Source organism: Mustela nivalis (assembly GCF_964662115.1).
Source record: "Mustela nivalis genome assembly, chromosome: 5".
NCBI lineage: Eukaryota > Metazoa > Chordata > Mammalia > Carnivora > Mustelidae > Mustela > Mustela nivalis.
The window spans coordinates 50134573-50147310 of record NC_139024.1 but is presented as its reverse complement, the minus strand read 5'-3'; positions in this window follow the sequence as shown (position 1 = coordinate 50147310).

Sequence of the window (12738 nt, the reverse complement as noted above, 5' to 3'; positions counted from 1 at the left end):
TTTTGCTTCTTTGTCCTACTCACTGCTTACTGTAGTCACTTTGCTCACTGTGTCTCCTTTGTTTGAGCTTCAAATGTTAGAGTGTATCTCCATTCACCTCTAACTTTCCTCTCATCTGGTCCCATAGCCTTACATTTCATATTTATTCCTGCTATTCTACATGTGTATCGTGACCCCCTTGTTGAGCTCCAGACTACTAAAACCAGTTGCATACTTGACCTCTCCACACAGATATTCAATAGTCATGGAAAACATGGTCACATTAGAATTATTGATCTCCTAGTTTCATTCCTGTCCAGTCAGCTGTATCTTAGTAAATGGAAAACCACTCATTGGTGGCTTAAACCAAGAACTAAAAGGTTCTCCCTGACGTGCCTAAGTGGCTCAGTTGGTTAAGCATCTAACTCTTGATTTCAGCTCAGGTCATGATCTCCAGGTCATGGGATCAAGCCCCACATAGGACTACACACTCAGTACACAGTCTGCTTATCCCTCCCCCCTGCTCCCCTCCATTCACATGCTCACTCTTTCTCCAAAGAAAAGTCCTTGATTTTTAGGTTTTCCTCATATCATTCATCCAATCTACAGAATTCTATAATTCTACATCTAAAATCTCTCTTGAATCCATCTACTTTTTTTCATTTTCAGTGCTAATAATACCCTAGTTTTGCCATCAGAATCTCTTTATTGAACTACTGTGATCATCTTGAAACTTCTTCCTGTTTCCCTCCCTATAATCCATTATCCACAGAATAACCTAAATGATTTCATAAAACATAAACCATATCAAGCTTAAACCTCCAACGGTTTCCTTTTGTATATAGTAAAAGATCCAAATCCTTTAATTTGTCTCACAAGGCCTTTTATCATTTAAATCCTGACTCTTCCCTGGATGTCCCTCCTTGCCGCCATACTTCTTACTCACCTGATAGTTATCTTTATTGTCTTTCATTTCTATCTTTATTGTCTTTTATTTCCTTAGACATGCCCAACCTCAATCCTGTTTTAGTTTCTTAATTCTTGTTCTTCCTTCTACCAAAAATGCTCTGAAGATTTTCTCACAGCTGTTCCTTTGTTATTAAACTCTGATTTCAGATGTAATCTACTCAGACAGCTCTCTCCCATCACCCACCCCGCCCAGAAGCACAGTCATTCTTTTTTTGTATAACCTTTGTTTTCTTCATAGCTCTTACAATGATCTGAAATGATCTTAATTAGTGCTATTGTTATTGTTTATTGTCTGTCTCTGTGCCTCTACTAGAATGTGAGTTCCATGGGGACAAGTACTTCATCTGACTTGTCTTATTATGGTTGTTTGTCCAGCTTCGGGAATAGTGTTTGGCACATTATGGGGACTCAACATTATTAGTTTTTCAATGAATAAATGAACTCACTGAATAGGCAAATTGTTAAGGGGCCACAAACTCTATGATCCTTGTTTTTGTAGTGAATCAGGATCTAGTTGAGTTGCATAGGGTCATAAATCAAAGCATCTGGAAGATCTTTATGTCTGTTTGCACATAGAATTGACTTTTTATAGAATTTACAGCCTTAATTAAACTGTGAGACAACAGATACTAGGAAATTGTATTTACTTGATTTTGCAAATGAGCACATTGACATCTATAAAGAGAATAGAGAACTCTTTAATGAAGTCAGATTTCTGAAGTGCTAACAATGTTGTGCTACTATGCTTTTTCTAGAAATGTGGCCATATCCACTGAAATGACACCCATCCCAGTGCAATATCCAGGAACTATAATCAAGAGCTAAGTTACTGATACATAAGATAGTCCAGGGATACAGGCTAAATTAAAAGAAGATATATCATTATTTCTAAAACACTGCTTTGATTTTATTATTCCCTCCTCCTCAACCCACAGCAGAATCTCTTGACCTCCCTGACTTTGTCAACTAGCATATGCTGGAATTAAGGTTTATAAAAAGTAGTTATTTAATGATATTTGTAAAAGATTTGTAAAAGATTATGACAACATTTGTAACTCTATCCTATCTTCAGTTCCAAACACAAGGTGAAAATTAAAGTAAAAACATTGAACAAATTAATTTCGGCTTGGCAATGCTTTTCATTGACTGAAACAATTCTGAACTATAAATAAGTGTTTTTACATGTCTTACAATTTTTTTTTCTAACTAGAACACATTTCAAAAAAATTATTCGTATTCTTCACACATTCCTAGAGCATACTTTATAGAGTTGATCATCTCAGAAACAACCCAGTGAATACTAGCATCTGGAAATCCCATTATCTGCCCTTGAGACTTATTATTAATCATAGTGACACAGGTGCTTGCTAAACATTTGGGGGGGAGAGGTAGGTCTAGAGAATTAGTTGTATCACAGGGAGAAAAGAGTGTGCTTTAGTGTTCTCCCTTGAAAACGTTGAGGGAATGACATCTGGTGCTTACCACCAGGAACAACAGTCCCAGGATGTCAATCCACTGCATGGTTTGCTAGTGTTAGGGTCACCAAGAAGACATGACTCACACAGGCAATGGGTGGAACACCACTTTTCTCATACAGAAGAGAGGCAGAGCAAGATCAACTTTAATAGTAAGCATCAGGACCCCACGGTCAGCAGATCTCATCCCACAGCTGATATGGGGAGAAGGTCTGCATGCATCTTTCTTGTCCTGCAGGTGAAGGGCCTTTTCCCTCCCCTACAAAACTGAAAGGACAACCGTATCAACACACACTTAAGCTGAACAGAAAACTATACAACAGACCTGAACAGGGAAAGATAACTTCCAACCAAAGACAAATTTACAGCTTATGCTATAAGGGCTTTTTATCTTTCTGCAAGGAAATGTTCCAGGCCCAAGGCCACTCTTCTGCAGCTATGTTAGGGATTGAAAGACTACTCGCTCATGAGTCCCCAACAGAAAATGTATTGGCCTAACTCAATGTTATTTTATGATACCTGAGGACAAGAAGGCTAACTGAAGCTTCTTTCTCAAACTCTACCCCCATATATCTTCTCCCCTACTATTTTTCTCCTTTACCATTTAGGAAGCAATATTGCTTCCTGTTCCTTAGGAAGATTGACAGAGTTACAGAAAAAATACATTGGATTAATGTTCTAAAATGTGCTTTTTAGAGTTACAGCAAATAGTTTTGAATGACAAACTGTGTTTAGTCTGTACAAGCCAGATACGTAAGACAGAAAAGTAATTTGTTTGTTACATTTCTGAAACTTGATTTTAAATATGAAGAGAAAAATACCAAAAACAGTAGAACTTAGGTAGAACTCTCTAAAAATAAATGTACTAGTTTCAGTAATACTAGCTGGTATAACAAACGAACTTCAAGTTTATATGGCTTAAGACCACAGAAGTTTATTTCTTGAATGTACAAAAGAACAATGAGGGCGTTTCTGATTGGTAGCCAAAGGTGACACGAGGTGGAACTATGCTCCCTGTAGTCACTCATGGATACTGGGCTGGACAAACAACCATAATAAGACAAGGCATAGTCTTGTCTTTTAATATCACCATAGGTGTTGATGTCTGACCAGTAGGAGGGAGAAGAAAGTGTTAAGATTGTACACTTGCTCCTTAACTGCCTTAAGGGCCTGGGGAAAAAAAAAAATAATGTCTTCCATTTTCTTTTCTGCAAGAATTAGTCACATGGCCCTCGTTAGACAAAAAGGGTGCTAGTGAATGACCATTTTTCCAGGGGACAGTTCTATTCCCTAGAAGAATTTTGAAATAAGAGGTCCACAAAATGAGTCAGTGGTGGTTGCTTCCTAGAAAAGCAAAACACTTGACTCTGTTAATTATTTTATTTTTATATTTTTAGGATTTTATTTGAGAAAGAGAGCATGAGAGAGAGGGCATGAGTAGGGGAGGGGGTAGGAACAGAGAGAGAGGGAGAAACAGACTCCCCACTGAGCAAAGAGTCTGATCCCAGGATCTGGGACTATGACCTGAGCTGAAGGCAGATGTTTAACCTACTGGACCACTCAGGTGCCCATCCCATGTTAATTCTTAATATTGAAACTTCGATAGGAATGGCCAAGAGAAACTGATAGATTTAGGGTTCAGAGAGCAGAGAGTGTTTGTGCCCAACTTCCTGTATGGAACTCAGAGGTAATATAACATTATTGAACACTCAGTACTAAAATGGGTGGCATCAGTGGAGCTGAAATTGTGGTAAAATACTTCTAATCAGACACACAGTTTGAAATAACACTCATCTCCAAACTACCAAAGGTCTATAAAGGTGTAGGAGAGCATCTAAGGTAGCTTATCCTACTCCACATTGATGTAAGGTAGGCTAAAGATGCCTTTCAATTATGAAAAGAATAATACAGAATAAACAGCAGGGGTCTAATGACTGGAGAATGGGGTCCAGCAGACCTTGGCAGCAGGTTTCAGCAGGGCTGGATGCTGACAACCAAAGGAATGGTTGCACTGGTAGAGTTGGGTTTCCCTTCTCTGAGAAAAGAGCTGAGTTAAATAAAGGTACAGAAAAATTAATAATGTCATTTGACTGCACAGAAGTTTGGTGGTTCAAAATACATGCCTCATACATCTAAATACTGAACACTGCAGCATTAGTAACCATCTCAAAATCTCTGGGATTTTAATAATTTTCTCCAGTGATGCTCGACAATTAGAAAAGTATACAGGTTTTTTTTTTTTTTTAAGATTTTATTTATTTATTTGACAGAGAGAGAGACAGAGATCACATGTAGGTAGAGAGGCAGGCAGAAAGGAAGGGAAGCAGGCTCCCTGCTGAGCAGAGAGCACCATGTGGGGCTCGATCCCAGGACCCTGAGATCATGACCTGAGCCGAAGGCAGAGGCTTTAACCCACTGAGCCACCCAGGTGCCCCAGAAAAGTATACGGTTTTAAAGTCATCTTTCCATTTCAGAATTTTATTTAATAAGATATTTTAATCATTAAACCAATACTAGATTCTGTATAATGATCAAGTTGAGGCTTACATATTTGAGATCACTGTTCTTTTTTTTTTTTTTCTTCCTCTTCCATAACATCTTACTACATTTGGTGTTTTTCTTCCAATTAGGAGCCAAGTATTCTTCCCACTCGACAATCCTTTTAGCTGATTATGAAAGAGCATTTCTCTCATGGCTGGTAACCATGTGGGCCTCTCACTCAACAGCAGTTGTCAGTGGCTCTCAAAGACATCTATGGGTCTTGAGGTGTCCAAGCCTTTCTCAGTTGCTTTTGAAAGAGCTCACCTTTCCCTTTTTACCTCCATACGGAGAACCTTTGAATCTGTCCAGGATGTTGCCTTTCTTTCTTTTTCTTTTGGAGTTGGCTCCAAACCGTTGTTTCTGCCATATTCCCACAGCACTTCCAAAGGGTGTACTTTAAAGAGGTTTTATTTTAAATCAGACCCTCATATATAGACCCTACAAAGTTAGTGGAAATATGTTTGGACATTTTCTCATGGTGGCAAGAGAGATAGAGAGTTATTCTTCAACAGATTCACTCAAGTTAATATCCACACAGCCTGCCTCATACAATAGCCCATTCCATTTGTATACCTTGAAAACTTCGGGTATTTTCTCTGACCACAGTGATCTTTATTATCCCTTCCAAACCTCACTTTCCTCAACATTGAGCCTTCTTATCCCCAGTGATAGGTTTCATTCTCAAACTGACCTGTCTTGTACAGAAAATATATTCATAAGAAACACCATTTAACAGATGTTATCATTTCTCTGGGAATTAATTATAAATCCTTACTAAATATCCTTGAAGGCAAAAGCATTTTACATGTCTTTTTTAAATCTTCAAACAGTTAGTACAGTGCTAAGTTTATATCATCTGGCAGACTAATCAAGTCACACAAAAAAGTGAAACTGAGTGTGACTATGTCAGTATGTTACTGTGGCTCTTTTTGAGGAATAAGGACAGATCTCTAAAATAGGAACATAAAACTCATCAATACAATTATGACATTTCAGGCTTCTGTGCAGAAGAATGGTCCTGCTAACCATGAAATGAAATAGTCTTTAGTATCTAATTAAATGCCTTCTTTGATGAGAAAAAAAGTATGGTCTCAAATTTTATGATTTTTCACTTTCTAGTAAGTCTAGTGTAAAAAACAGATCAATGCAATATCATGCCTTTATTCCCTCTCTACAGTGAGTAGAACTTGAAATTTCATAGTTTCTTATTGTACAAAGGATATTTTCAGCCACAACTTAGTTTTTACATTTAGGCCATTGACAGTAACTTTGTAGCACTTGTACAGATGATCACACCTCTTATAAAGGGGGATATTTCTCTTTGGTTTGTACTGAGTTCCAAATTTCACAGTAAATGTCACTAAGACTTACTATTTCTCACAGATATTTTATGAAATAGCTCCTATGTTTATCATCATCACTTCCCAACAAATTTTGCCAGTGGTTACTTCAAAGGAATAGCCCCTCTTCAAGGACAGTTAGCTTGGCACCAACTCAGCCACCAATGTTTTGATTTAAAAGACTTAACCAATCCCTGTAAACACTCTTCTCTTCACTGAGATATACATTGTTAGGGAATATAATTAGAACCCTGGCAGAGTTAGGGATTGGTCAGTTGTATCAAAACTCATTTCAAATTCCTTAGGTGGAAGAATTTACTGGTATTAATTTAATTTAATTTAATTTAATTTAATTTAATTTAATTTAATTTAATTATCTTCTCTGCTCCTTGCTATTATGTTGCCTTCACTCTCTCTGCTATCACAAGAATATGGCTGAAGCACACTTTGGTACCAAGGTGAAAAATTCTAATGAAGTCCTCTTACTGACATTCCATAGATTAAATACTCACTTGTTGCTGACCAAAGGATGACTGGGACGGTGGTAGTAGGTTAAGGACAGCACCCCTCACAAACACATTAGACTTGGAATAGGGGTGCATGAGCTTTATTTGACATGAAAAGTAATAGAGGGTCACTGTTAGATCTTAACAAAAACTTGCAACCAGCAATAAATGTCATTTATATATTGACATAAAGGATAAAATGGTAGTTTTGCTTTGGTTTTGTACTCTAAAAGTGTATCACTTAATTATTGAGTAGCACAGTTTTATAATTAGGTAATTCAAGGAACCAGGAATGAAAGATCACCTCAAATCTATACAGTGTGATGGCTACATTTCTTAACTATTCTGTCTTCACGTTGTAAAGTCACTGATGAATAAAATAAAAATCATTTATAATTTTTTCTATTAAAAAAATATTGAGGGGCGCCTCTGTGGCTCAGTGGGTTAAAGCCTCTGCTTAGGGTTAGGTCATGATCCCAGGGTCCTGGGATTGAGCCTGCATCGAGCTCATCATCGAGCTCTCTGCTCGGCAGGGAGCCTGCTTCCCTCTCTCTCTCTGTCTGCCTCTCTGCCTACCTGTGATCTCCGTCTGTCAAATAAATAAATAAAATCTTAAAAAAAAAAAAAGCCATTGAGCTTAATAAGGAATTGATATCCTTTGATGGAAAGGTAATGCTAAGTTAAAATGGGCTCTCATATATATAGCTATTTAGGAGAGCAATAAAACAATGATCCAATGTAAGTAAAAAGCCAGCAAAAAACCAATATTCATATAATAATTTTCATTGATGCTTAATTTACCTCAAAATTATTTTTCTGTTAAGGTCAATATATCCTTTCATTCTGGACAACTAGAAATTATTATCTTAAAATATTAATATAATGAATCACTGAACAATATCTAATAATGATCACTATTATAAGAGAGTATTTATCTATACAACACTATAATATTTTTCTCCTTCACCTAACCAGAAAGAGATTTATTTCTCTTGAAAAATGAGAATTTTCATCAGCGTTTCCAGGTTGTCCTCTCACCAAACACCACATTATTCACTATTGCTGATTACGCATATTTGCAAACATTTAATTTTAGAATATAGTAGATACTTAATGAACATCTTCTTTATTCATCAAGAAATATCGCTGAGTTCTTAATCCCGGAAGGCTTGTCCCAACTGGAGGTAGAGGGATGAATAAGAAATAATCAATAAAGACAAGCAGTGTTCAGAGAAATAGGCTTGCCAAATTTACTCTGCCTAAAAATTGAGGAACTCCCCCTTAGCAGTTAGCCCTTGCTGTGACTCATACTTAGTGGGGACCACCAGACAGCAGCCAGCAAAGGCCCTGCTGTGGTTGCTCTAGTCTACTGCCTTGAGGGGTCTATGAATAGCTCAGTGATATGCTTAATAAAAAGTGTGGATGATGAGGCTTATCTGTCTGCACCATCAAATAAACAATTACAAATTTCTCCTGTGCGTGGTGCAAAACTCACATATTACCCCAGGACAGGGAAACCAATTACAATGAGAAACTACAATCTGGGGTACCCCCACCTCAATTTTGCTGGAGCTCGGGAGTTCCTCTAGACGCAAGTCCTCAGCTTCCCCACATTCTTTTTGAGAACTTTTGATGTGAAGGACAAGCAGAGAAATGGAGGAGGACCTTGTGGGAATATTGAACCTAGATTCACATATTTGCCTTTTTTTCTTTTCTATTTCAGAGAAGAGATACTGCAGCATGTTTGCAGGATTGGTGGGAATTATCCAGAGAAAGAGATGGTGCTGGTGAAGAAAGGGAAAACTGCAGAGCAAATCTCTGACAAGGTAAGAAAGCACTGGTGAAAGGTGAGGGTGCAGAGAAGGAAGGGGCCTCTTCCACCGGAGCAGGGGAAGGCAGCGGCAGGGCAGGTGCTGGTACGATCCCCAACGTGGTAATAAGAGGGAGACAGAGCTCCCTTCCAATAGCTTCTATGTTCTTTTACACTGAAGTAGAAGACAGCTCTATATTCTGCAAGATAAGGAAGGTAAAGAGAGGTTCCAGAAGAGAGGAGACGGTATGAAATAATCACCCAAGATAGTGTTTCTCAAATAATCCAAGGTAATAGACCATTTATTTTTATTTGCAATCCACCATGAACAAATACTTTTATAAAATAAAAATGAAATACTGGAATATTAAATTTTTAAAAAATCAGATAAAACAAACAAGACTTGTCTAACATTAGATTCAGGAGCATTAAACTTATCCCTTGAAATTGCTCTAAAAGTTTGCAAATTCACTCTTCATGGACCACTAATAAATAGCTTATAAAAGAGTACCAGTTTCTGGAAACTTTAAGAAGCACAGATCTGGAAGAGAGAGGCTTCAAAGCTTGCTAGGAATGCACTGTAAAATTTCCTGCCAGTGTTACCCAAGTGTCTAAACTAGCTACCCTGAATTATGTTATTTTTCTGTGCAAAATTCAGCTGTTTAGGGTACAGACAAGAAAAAGCTGGATGGGAGCGCCTGGGTGGCTCAGTGGGTTAAAGCCTCTGCCTTCGGCTCGGGTCATGGTCCCAGGGTTCTGGGATCGAGCCCCACGTCGGGCTCTCTGTTCGGCAGGGAGCCTGCTTCCTTCCCTCTCTCTCTCTGCCTGCCTCTCTGCCTACTTGTGATCTCTGTCTGTCAAATAAATAAATAAAATATTAAAAAAAAAAAAAAGCTGGATGACTGGATTCCATAGGACTTAAACTACTGCTTGTGGAGAACATCAGAGCTCAAAGATGGCAGCGCTTTTGCAAAGGCCAAATAGACCATGAGATATAAACTGAGCAAAGAGTAGAACGAGGTGTGAGGAGGAATGATGGTTAGTAAGAAAATTATGGGGTTAGTGGACTAGCAGCTTCAATATGGAGGAATCCTATCAGTGGAACTGGATGATACAGGGGTGTTGAGACGGAAAGGGAGATGTCTGAAGTCACACTTTCAGAGTTTTTAGGAAAAGCAGTGGCTGAGAGGTCATTTCAACAAGTAGCAGAAGAGAACTGGGATAAAATATCATTGGAGGGACTCACTGACAGTGAGAATGGAATGGAGAAAAGGATTTTGAGTCAAAAACTAAAGACCTTACTGAATGAAGGAAAATTCAGAAAAAGGGAGCCGATTTAATAGTCAAATATCATGAATATCAAAAGAATAGCGAAGTTTTGGCAAGATAGAGTAGAAGAAATTATAAAAATTATAAAAATTAGCAATGTGAAGAAAAAAAAAAAAAAGAAAGAAACTTCACTTTCTGGTCACAGGTACCTGGAGAGTGAAACCAAAACAAAACAGAACAAGTCTTCATTCTGCAGACACAGCTCAGTCCTCAGAACCTTTTAAACACACAGCTCAGTCCTCAGAACCTTTTAAATAACAGAGTTAGAATTCCAGAGGGTACCATGGAGTGTTTATATGTGCTTAGTTCCACAATCATGAGCAGTTAGATCCAAACACCCCTCCCTCTTTTTTGGCAATAGAATCAGAGATAAAGCAAAACATACTGCTGATATATATCTTTAAAAAACCAATGTCATGATATATGAGACTATTCTCCTATAATGAAACATGTCAATAAAATGTTGGGATGCTAATAGACTAACAATACTTTATATAAATTGAATTTCAATAACAAAGTAACTGAAAAAGATTAATCAAATAAATTATGGTCAAAGGTTGACATAGGAATTTCATATGCACTCAAATTAGAGAGTTTCAGCTAAATAAAGTGTGCTTATTCTTACAAAATGGTAAGAGGAACCTTAACTATATTAAGTTTTTCTGTTTATTATTTTACAAATTTTTTAACAATAAAACATGATAAATATGACATACTTTGTTTTATTATTTTAATCATTTCTCCACCAAACTATAAAAATAAAATACATATATATGTAAATATATGTATAACTGGAGCTTTATAAATGTACCTATAAAACAACAATGATGAATCTCAAGTCCAATATAAAAAGTTCAAACAACTTTTCAAATATGTGTTGGAAAAGAGTAGTTTCCTGATTTGAAAAGTGGGATAATAAAAGCATCACACCTGTAAGATACACAGATTGAAATGAGACAATTATTGTTATGTACTGAATATTCACATTCCTAAATCCCTCAAATTCATATTCATATATCTCCAATGTAGTATTTTCAGAGGGATGGACCTTTGGGTGGTAATTAGGTCTAGATGAGGTCCTGAGAGTGGGGCCCCCAATGATGGGACTAGTATTCTTTTAAGAAGACAAAAAGAGCTCTGGCCAAAAGAGCTTTGACCCTCTAGCCAAAAAGAGCCCAGAGCTCTCCTGCTCTCTCTCTTCCATGTGATGAAAATACAAAAAAAAAAAAAAAAAAAAAAGCCATCTAAGGTCAGGAAGAAGTCCCTTGCCAGCAAATGAATCTCCCAGCACCTTGATCTTGGACTTTCCAAACTCCAAAAGTATAAGAACTAAATGTCTGTTGCTTAAGCCACTAAGTCTATGGAATTTTGTTATGGCACCTCAAGCAGATTAAGACAACCATGTAAAGAATGCGATGGCATGACTAACATCCATTGGCCTATAAAATGTTTCCATTGCATAAAAATTCAAAACTTTACAAAACACACCATAAACCCAATTATTTGTACTATAGAGTTAATAGCAAGGAATTATTGTACACTGGACATTATTGGAATAATAATAAAGTAAAAATATTAATAGCACTTGTAGTTACATAGCAGTGACCACATGCCTAGCACCATTCAGATCACTTTACATATATAAAAGTGTTTAGTCTCATGATAGTGCTACAAAATGGAATGATTATCCTTCTTTCATGCAAGAGGAAATTTAGGAACAAAGTTTCTAAATGTTTTACATGTATTAAGCCTTTAACTTTGCTAGCAATAATAAGATATGGGTAGTATTACTGTCCTCATTTTATAGATGAGAAAAGTGAGGAAGTGTTAGCTGACTTATTGATCCATGTTTTTCAACAAATAGATGATGGAGTTGGAATCTGAGCTTACACCATCAGGCTCAGACCTATGTACCTAGTTATTACATATTATCAAGAGGATGATGGTCTGTTCAGATATTTTACAAACCAATAAGAGGACGTTAATACTTCTGAAAAATGGGCAATGAATTTGAACATATAATTCTCAAGGGCACACAACCTCTTCTCTTCTTTGAAATGCTCATCATGCCTATGGTTGATTGCCTGGATAGCTTTTTGTGCAGAAGCCTGACCCACTAAATACAGAAAAAAAAAATACATTACAGTAAAAACTTGGGTAAAAATAGTAACCTCCCAGATGGGAAAAAGTATTAAAGGGAGTGTTAAAATCTCAGATTGCTTGTCAAACTGAATGGAAATTTTAATTTATTAGAAAATGCATACCATGTATAAGATTTTTATTCTTTTAAAATTACTGTTTCTTGTACAAACTCATTTCAATCACTTGAAAATGACCGTGTAGATCACTCTGGACATCACTGGTTAAAAATGACTGAAATGGAGAAGTTGAAATCTACCTTTTCTACCTTTTTACCCAGACCATTGGTCTTCCAATATGCTGGCATAATAAATGATTAATACACCATGAAAGCATCAAATAGTTTACATAGAGTAAAAGACAAAATTTAAATGTTATCTCGTTTACTATCAATCCTTTGAATTTTTATTTCATAATTACTAAAGTGGATATTCACTATATTCTTCCATTACTTTCAATTATCTCTTACTGATAGGAAAACTCAAACTCTTGTCATCAATATAAAAATATTTTAAAATATGATTCTTGGCTCCTGTCCTTTTGACAGACAGCTGCATCTTCTGGTGCGTGTCCCTGAGATGTGGAGGTGAGGGCTGGAGTCAATGGATTTGGCCATATTGAGTATCTGGTCACCAGGGCTATTTGAACTC